This window comes from Schistocerca cancellata, chromosome 6, assembly GCF_023864275.1.
Source record: "Schistocerca cancellata isolate TAMUIC-IGC-003103 chromosome 6, iqSchCanc2.1, whole genome shotgun sequence".
Classification (NCBI taxonomy): domain Eukaryota; kingdom Metazoa; phylum Arthropoda; class Insecta; order Orthoptera; family Acrididae; genus Schistocerca; species Schistocerca cancellata.
In genome coordinates, this window is record NC_064631.1 from 596,852,486 (window position 1) to 596,862,690 (window position 10,205).

Genomic DNA, 10,205 nt, shown 5'->3' on the forward strand with positions numbered 1-10,205 from the left:
GAAATAAGAGTGTCCCCTTTCAAAATGCCTGAGATTAAATAAAAAGACAGGGGATTTAACTGACAGACTCAGAAACACTTATGTATAACAAGTCCCAGAGTGTAAATGTGCATTGACATCACCGAATATATTATTATAAAATCGTTTTTAAATAACGCTGTCTCCACTACATAGCAGCCCTGCTTTCATCCTTTTCACACTACATACGTAGCCAGACTGACGAACACACAGTGCCTGCTACTCTTTTCAAAGAAAGTAATCTCTCTGACCAACGTCTGTGGTCTCAAAAACAGACTTACAAAGAATGTGGCTATATCGATACTACAGAGGTTGAGTACATTTATTAAATTCGCAACTTCATTCACATTTACGGGCGAAACTTCTTGAAAATCATCATGGAAATAAGAGTGTCCCCTTTCAAAATGCCTGAGATTAAATAAAAAGACAGGGGATTTAACTGACAGACTCAGAAACACTTATGTATAACAAGTCCCAGAGTGTAAAGGTGCATTGACATCACCGAGCAGCATGTCATCATGGGCACACATACACAACAGAAACTGCCTCCCCCCCATGTGCCCCGCCCCCTTCCCTAAAAATTCCCGCATGTAAAGACAGTCGTAGGCCAAGCTGGTATGAAACACAAATCGTGTGTAGCTCCTTGCAGTTCGAAGATGTAATACACTTCTAAAATAAAAAAGATTTTTCAAGCATTAAAACACAGTTTCCAATGCATCTAGCGATAAATCACTAATAATATGCTGTATCTATTGAGGCTTCCCAGATACGCCACTATTATTGCATCATTCAACAGATCCAGTTTCCCGAGTACTACGTGCAAGCCTCCTCCCCGAGGCTCGTCTTAATTTTGAAAGCAGCTAATTCAAAATCTAGTCCTAACAGTGGAGTGGATTTTTGGAACCTTCATATAGAAAATATTGCGGAAAGGCGAAGCGAAGACTGCGTTTTCCTGGCAGAACACTTTTGAAAATGCGACAAAACGACTAAGGAGACTGCCTCACTACGCTGATTCGTCCTGTTCTGTACATTACCGCTGATCCTTACCAGACAGGATTGACGGAGGACATTGAAAAACTTCAAAGGGCGGCTCGTTCCGTATTATCGCGTGGTAGAGGAGAGTGTGTCAGATATTTGATCGATTTGGGTTAGTAATCATTGAAACAAAGTCGTTTTTCAATCTGAAGACATGTTATCACGAAATTTAAATCACCAACTCCCTCCGCCGACAGCGAAAATATTTTGTTAACTCCCAGATATACAGGGTGGTCCATTGACAGTGACCGGGCCTATATCCCACGAAATAAGCGTCAAACCAAAAAACTACAAAGAACGAAACTTGTCTAGCTTGAAGGGGGAAACCAGATGGCACTACGGTTGGACCGCTAGATGGCGCTGCCATAGGTCAAACGGATATCAACAGCGTTTTTTTTAAATAGGAACCCCCATTACTTATTACATATTCATGTAGTACGTAAAGAAATATGAATGTTTTAGTTGGACCACTTTTTTCGCTTTGTGATTGATGGCGCTGTAATACTCACAGACATATGGCTCACAATTTTAGACGAACAGTTGGTAACAGGTACGTTTTTAAAATTAATGCAGTAAATGCTCAAAATGATGTCCGTCAACCTCAATGCATTTGGCAATACGTGTGACATTCCTCTCAACAGCGAGTAGTTCGCCTTCCGTAATGTTCGCACATGCATTAACAATGCGCCGACGCATGTTGTCAGGCGCCGTCAGTGGATCACGATAGCAAATATCCTTCAACTTTCCCCACAGAAAGAAATCCGGGGACGTCAGATCCGGTGAACGTGCTTCGATGACCAATCCACCTGTCATAAAATATGCTATTCAATACCGCTTCAACCGCACGCGATCTATGTGCCGGACATCCATCATGTTGGAAGTACATCGCCATTCTGTCATACAGTGAAACATCTTGTAGTAACATCGGAAGAACATTACGTGGGAAATCAGCATACATTGCGCCATTTAGATTGCCATCGATAAAATGGGGGCCCAACATCCTTCCTCCCATAATGCCGCACCATACATTAACCCGCCAAGTTCGCTGATGTTCCACTTGTCGCAGCCATCGTGAGTTTTCCGTTGCCCAACAGTGCATATAATGCCGGTTTACGTTACTGCTGTTGATGAATGACGCTTCGTCGCTAAATAGAACGCGTGCAAAAAATCTGTCATAGTCACGTAATTTCTCTTGTGCCCAGTGGCAGAACTGTACACGGCGTTCAAAGTCGGCGCCATGCAATTCCTGGTGCATAGATATATGGTACGGGTGCAGTCGATGTTGATGTAGCATTCCCAACACCGACGTTTTTGAGATTCCCGATTCTCGCGCAATTTGTCTGCTACTGATGTGCGTATTAGCCGCGAAAGCAACTAAAACACCTACTTAGGCATCATCATTTGTTGCAGGTTGTGGTTGACGTTTCACATGTAGCTGAACACTTCCTGTTTTCTTAAATTACGTAACTATCCTGTGAACGGTCCGGACACTTGGATGATGTCGTCCAGGATACCGAGCAGCATATATAGCCCACGCACGTTGGGCATTTTGATCACAATAGCCATACGTCAACACGATATTGACCTTTTACGCAATTGGTAAACCGTCCATTTTAACACGGGTAATGTATCACGAAGCAAATACCGTCCGCACTGGCGAAATGTTACGTGATACCACGTACTTACACGTTTGTGACTATTACAGTGCCATCTATCACAAAGCGAAAAATGTGGTCGAACTAAAACATTCATATTTCTTTACGTACTACACGAATATGTAATAAAAAATGAGGGTTCCTATTTAAATAAACGCAGTTGATATCCGTTTGACCTATGGCAGCCCCATCTAGCTGGCCAACCATAGGGCCATCTAGTTTTCCCCTTCAAGCTAGACAAGTTTCGTTCTTTGTAATTTTTTCGTTTGACGTTTATTTCGTGAGACATTTGGCCCGGTCACTATCAATGGACCACCCTGTATAGCGACCATCGTGATAAAATAATATAAATCAGAGCTCGCATGGGGACATACGTGTGTTCATTTTTCGCCATACGATTCGATAACGGAACAGTTGAGAAATAGTCATAAAGTGGTTCTATGAATTCTGTACCAAACACTTAAGTGTGAACTGCAGGTTAGTCATGTAGATGTAGATGCAGATACTAGAGGTAGCCTTCCTTAGTCTTTAACAGTCCCCTGTCCCAACTACAAGGCAACAGGCGTTTCGTTGAATGTGTGTGTTATTTACTACTCACTCCTGTAGCCGCTGATGCTGCCGTAGTTTGACAAGACTGGTAACGGTCATTTGACCCTGTGACATACAGTCGCAGTCAGTGCCGTCCACTTGAGATGTGACAGTGCTGTCTCATTTCCCTGCCCATGATCATGCTCAATCGTAACAGCTTAGGAGTACTTAAAAGCAAATTATTGTTGCTTGTGTTTGATAATACACAGCCGGAAGTTTTAAGTTTATCATTGCAGTCCACGTCAAAATCAGACCTTCGTTTTGGGCCTTATTCAGTTTTAAACAAAGCCGAGCAACACAATCCAGATGACCGAAGTGTCACGGGAAAGAACAATCTGCAGAGAAGAGGCGATAGCGGTCAGAGTGACCAGCGCAAGTTGCTGACGTGGGCGGAAGAGGATCCACACGGAAATACCAACGCGGTTCTTCGAAACTTCTAGAAGGCTGATTTATACATAAACTTTCGACTTAAAGAGAAGTAAGTCGCAATTTAAGTGAATGGAAACCTCCTGAGTCAGGGAAGATGAGGAGGATGCAAGACAGTTCAACAAGAATTGTAATATTTGGAAGCTAAGTGGTCATAGAACTGAAACGTCCGAAAAAGGCACGTAAGGCCCAGGCCGCCGTGTCTTCCCCTGGTGATAGATGTCACTGGATGCGGATATGGAGAAGCAGACATAATAAAATATTCGTAATTATTGATTCGCATGTGAATAAGCATTCGTCACATGTTGTAGTATCAAAACTCTCCTGATGCGACATCTAAAGAAACTGGTGTCATGGATGGCTGAAAATTTGTTTGTACGTGTGGAGCTCCATGTTCAGAGGAGATTGTGACGGGGATCGACGGAGAGCATATTTTGTCGCCGGAGTTGGTCGGATCTGAGTGACGTAGTAAAGGCAATAATTAATACAGGTTGCACCATGCCCCAGTGTTTGTTTTTGCTACTGTAATTGTGGGTAGGGCTATCTACGTTCAGTAGCTTCTTGCGCGACATTCTCAGCGCCGAGTAGATATTCACTGATGACTGTCCGGTCGCGGAGTCGTTTGTGAAACTGGAGAATTCTTCATTGATATGGTGCCGAAACAGTGCTTCAATTTGATGCCATTTTGTGAATGAAATGCAGCATGGCACTAATATTTTGACAAGCGTTTGTAGACCCAAGTACTTAACTTCGAGCTATGTGTTTAATTTTCACGGGTCCGTGAGTTCTCAGGGAGTAGGTTGGGAGGACGATTACCGTGAATTGATGGCGTCCTGGATTTGGCGGTTGAGCAAATGGTACTTTGAGCTAGGTGTCAATCTTACGTGTACCAATTTAACTGGAGAATACAGGGCTTCAATTAGTAGTCTGTTTTACCGGACTAGATGAGACTTTTTTTCTTCTTTAGGGCCAGCAGCATAATATATGTCCGATAATGACATGATTATTAGAAAGATGCACCAGAATACTTGTTTATAATAACTAATCTTTATTCACGACAGACTGTTTCGGCATTTATCGCCATTGTCAAGTACCCGCGAATATAGTTTTCGTGACAACCTGTATAAGTGTGAATGTAATTTATATTGAAGATCTTACACAAGCGAAAATACACTCTAGATTCTGCATAGAATACGAAAAGGTTATACAATGAACATTCTTGAAGAATTGTAAATCTATACGACTATATACACTAGAAAATACCCACAAGAAACATTAAACATGCAGTCAGAATTTAGACGCAAGTACTACTCAAATACTTTATAGAACTTTTACGACATGAAAATGGATAAATCGGAAATAACATATGCAATGACCAAAGGTAATCGTGAGAAAGTTTAGGTAATAAAATAATACCACTGCTCATCTGCATAATCTCTGTAAACGTATAATGCCGCAAGAACTGAACTGCCGAACTACTGTCAAACCATAATTAATGTCATTTTTATTATGTTTAAGTGTTTTACCATCTTATGAAAACAGTGACAGTTAGAAGACAGTTTACTAACGCCGTAATAGGGACGTCACAGCAGTCTAGACGTGAGAACGGCATAGTCACTTGAATATAAATGATACATTTATACATGTTCCCACCAACATTGTATTCATAGGTATCAGATAATGGCGACAAATGCCGAAACAGTCTGTCGTGAATAAAGCTTAGTTATTGTAAGCAGCTATTCTGGCATATCTTTCTAATAAATGAGTCTTATTTACAGGCTACCCAAGCTCTTCCCTGGCCTTTTACTTCAAAGTAAACAATGTGTCATCAGAAGCAGCACAGTACGTGATGAACTTTTGCAGTAATAATAGATGGGAAGGTGGGTTCTGGAGTTCCTGTGCCGCTGACCACGTACCCACTTCCACCAAAGCAGGTATGTGCGTGGGCGTGCATGAGCTCTGCTAGACACCGCTGCAGAAGGTCCCCTTGCTATAGAAACATCGAAATTGTAATTTTCCTTAGGTTGTAGAAACCGATATTTTATTTTCATTTGCTGCCATTTAGTTTTCACCTAACGCCTAGTGATCAGGTTGCGTTTTCACAATACTAAATTGCACATTTACTTAAAATGAAGCTTATTTGGTTTCTGTGTGTGTGTTAACAAAGTCGTAGCTTTATATACAGGGAAACTTAAAACGGAATTACTTAAAGTTAACAGTGTACGTATTGAGGGGTTTAGATCTGTAGACTGCCACCAATGGTGGGGCTCAGGAGGAGGTACCTCAGAAAAACTCTGAGGCTCTCACTCCTCGGCAGCCTTCGCCCAGTCTGATACCACTCGCCGTGCAAGGGTGAGGACCTCTGCAATACTCTGAGACTTTCACTTTGTGACCGGCGCAGTCCCTCATCTAGTTGGGTTCTATTATTCATCTGCATGACATGGCAGCGTGTGGCGTCCACTGTTTCTACAGCTGTCTTACGATGTAGTAGTAATGTCTAATGTAAACTTTTTTTCATAGTACTCTGGTGACAATCATGCGTCACATTTAATTATGATCGTGTTTAAAATTTTACTATTCTCGTTTCTTTTGACTTCTGACATGTGTACGTGCAAGTGTACATTGTGTCCTGTATGACTCAAAATGGTTCAAATGGCTCTGAACACTATGGGACTTAACATCATCAGTCCCCTAACTAACCTAAGGACATCACACACATCCATGTCCGAGGCAGGATTCGAACCTGCGACCGTAGCGGTCCCGCGGTTCCAGACTGAAGCGTCTAGAACCGCTCGGCCACAAGGGTCGGTCCTGTATAACTCAGTTTTCAGCACTGTTCCATGCCTGGGATATAGGATTCACCTCCGTTGGTAGTCAGCAGCTTTAGCGTATCGCCCAGACTATGCCAGTACTTTGCATTTAGTCCTTATGCTATGTCGGTGCGTCTTCGCTGCGCCGCTAACGCCTCATCTGCTACCAGTGCTACTGCTGTCTGCCTCGCTGGGATTGTCTGTGGGGTCTCGTTTCCACCTGTGCTCCCGTCACTTTGCGTAGCACTCTAGTCATTCTGTCGGCACTGTCGCTGAGAACGATCTGCAAGGTCTTGCCTCTAAGTGACTGCCTTGTGTTCTCGTATGAGTGAGCTAGTTGTCTTGCTTGCGACCTACTGTCACAGTATAGGAGTTAGTGTAGCGGGAAATAGATAGCTAATGTTACGAACTGCAGTATCTCGCAGAATTATATAGGAGCAAGTTGCATACTGATCCTTACGTGAGAATATCTGTATAAGTAAAGCATTTAAATGAGACGAATAACAAGGGAACATTCACAAGTATCGATAAAAGATCTTGATGAAACTTGGCAGGTGTGTAGAGGGGACAAAATAATGCAATCCGTATCTTTTTGTTTGTGTCCAATTTCACTTTTAAGGGCTAAAACACGCCACGAAAGGTAATTTGGCATTTTAGGTTTAGACGGAATATCATCGAAACGATGATACATAAAAAATGTTTTTCTTATGAAAGTCACCTGTAATTAATATTTTTGAAAACAGTACAGTCAGCACTTGCAATAAACTAAAATTTTTCAAAATTCTCCAGCACCATAAATTAATTTTGAAAACTGAAAACTTTTGTTTCAACATCAATTAAAGAAGATTTCAAGCCACATACATCCGTGAGTAATAAAGGTGGTTTCTGAAATGCAATTTTTCGAAAATAAGCTGCACACAGTATTCTGTCGGGATATTTTCAAACATACATAATTAAAATATGTAAACAATCATTACTAATTCAATTATTTTACTTACATTTGTTTTGCGCTTTAAACTGTTACATTCATCAACTTTTTGTTTTTCAGTTTTCCGATTCACATGCGAGTATTTCGTTAATTTTAGATAATAATTAATTCAGTATTATGATAGAAAATAATTACAATAATGATATTCTGTAAAGAAATGCATAAAACAGAACTTTTTTTTTACACCATGGACAGGAAATGAACAAAATTTCTTCACGTAATATACACGACCTAGAAGACAATATAAACAAAATTCAACAGGATTTGAAATTGTCATGCGTGATCCTTTAAATATTATTATTTGTACCAGGCATGTTTCAGTACATTAGTAAGTCTTGGCAAAGATAATTAATTATGTCCTAGTGACTGCAGCTTGATTACATTGTTTCTCAAGTGGAGATTGACGTCATAATCATCCAGTAGAAGTCTTCTCGCAAAGTTCTTCCAACATCGAAAGCTGCATACGTATCAATGGTTGTACCTGTGCCGTCGAGCGCTTTGGGATTACCAGATGAACAAGTTCCTTGTTCTTATGTACGATGCTCTAAACGCTTCTTCCTCCCTGACCACCACAGGAATCTAACAGCACAGATATTTCTCCCTCACGGGGAAAGAAAATAACTCTCAAATACCTTTTTTCATCGGATATCGTTGCTGTCCAAAGGACATATGGGACTTCAAAAAGAGATTCTCTATTTCTCGGTCCAAGCTGACCAATAGTTTCTTTTAAACTATGAAAAGGGGTGTGGTTAATGCGAAATGAAAACTGTTTTGAGGGTCGTACTTGAGGACAAGAAACATCTGGGAATGTTCCCTTGTAAGATCCCATTAAATTGTTATCTCAATTAGCGTAACGATTCCTGTTAATACTAACACGAATTCTTCACAGACGAATGGAAAAACTGGTAGAAGTCAACCTCGGGGAAGATCAGTTTGGATTCTGTAGAAATGTTGGAACACGTGAGGCAATACTGACCTACGACTCATCTTAGAAGATAGATTAAGGAAAGGCAAACCTACGTTTCTAGCATTTGTAGACTTACAGAAAGCTTTTGACAATGTTGACTGGAATACCCTCTTTCAAATTCTGAAGGTGGTAGGGATAAAATACAGGGAGCGAAGGCTATTTCAATTTGTACAGAAACAAGATGGCAGTTATAAGAGTCGAGGGACATGGATGAGAAGCAGTGGTTGGGAAGGGAGTGAGGCAGGGTTGTAGACTATTTCCGATGTTATTCAATCTGTATATTGAGCAAGAAGTAAAGCAAACAAAAGAAAAATTCGGAGTAGGAATTAACTTCCATGGAGAAGAAATAAAAACTTTGAGGTTCGCCGATGACATTGTAATTCTGTCAGGGACAGCAAAGGACCTGGAAGAGCAGTTGAATGGAATGGACAGTGTCTTGAAAGGAGGATATAAGATGAACATCAACAAAACCAAAACGAGGATAATGGAATGTAGTCGAATTAAATCAAGTGATGCTGAGGGAATTAGATTAGGAAATGAGACACTTAAAGTAGTAAAGGAGTTTTGCTATTTGGGGAGCAAAATAACTGATGATGGTCGAAGTAGAGAGGATATAAAATGTAGACTGACAATGGCAAGGAAAGCGTTTCTCAAGAAGAGAAATTTGTATGGAGTGTAGTCATGTATGGAAGTGAAACATGGACGATAAATAGTTTGGACAAGAAGAGAATAGCTTTCGAAATGTGGTGCTACAGAAGAATGCTGAAGATTAGATGGGTAGATCACATAACTAATGAGGAGGTATTGAATAGAATTGGGGAGGAGTATGTGGTACAACTTGACTAGAAGAAGGTGTCGGTTGGTAGGACATGTTCTGAGGCATCAAGGGACCACCAATTCAGTATTGGAGGGCAGCGTGGAGGGTAAAAATTGTAGAGGGAGACCAAGAGATGGATTCACTAAGCAGATTCAGAAGGATGTAGGTTGCAGTAGGTACTGGGAGATGAAGAAGCTTGCACAGGATAGAGTAGCATGGAGAGCTGCATCAAACCAGTTTCTGTACTGAAGACCATAGCAACAACAACATTGTCCTGTTGTCGAAAAACAATATTTTACGATATTAATCTTTCACTCTGGAACCGAGCGAGGTTGCTTCTTAAACGTCCTGTGTGTCAGAGCAGGGCTCGAAACCGAAACCTCACATTCCGCAGGCAATTCTCTTATCGACTGAATTGTCAGGCCGCCACTCACGACCCAACCTCACAGTTTTACTTGCGCCAGTATCTGTATCCTGCGTTCCAAGCTCGAATTCATTTGGGCAACTCCTCCATCGCTGCCACGTTCTTTTGACTGATGTACTACGCCGCGCGGTGCGCGCAGTCAGTTGTTACGTGCAACCATTATTATTCCAGCGTCGGATACGCGTCGCTAGATTACGGACCGCGTCCCGCGACGACAAAGACAAAAGACAAATAGGGTCTTAACGGCAACAGAGCCCCGTGCCGCATGCCGGAGCTTTCGTTTGTACAGAGAAGGATGATTTACGGAAGAGAAAACGCAGTTATAGGCGTCGTGGCGGGCGGCGACGTGACAGATGCTGCCGTCGCTTCGGTCCTCGCGGAGTCGCTTTCCAGCGGCCGTCCCGCCGGCATCCGGGAAGCGCGCGGCCGCCTGGCCTGGACACCGTAATCGTATGCAGCCTTGGCTCACTCGCCGCG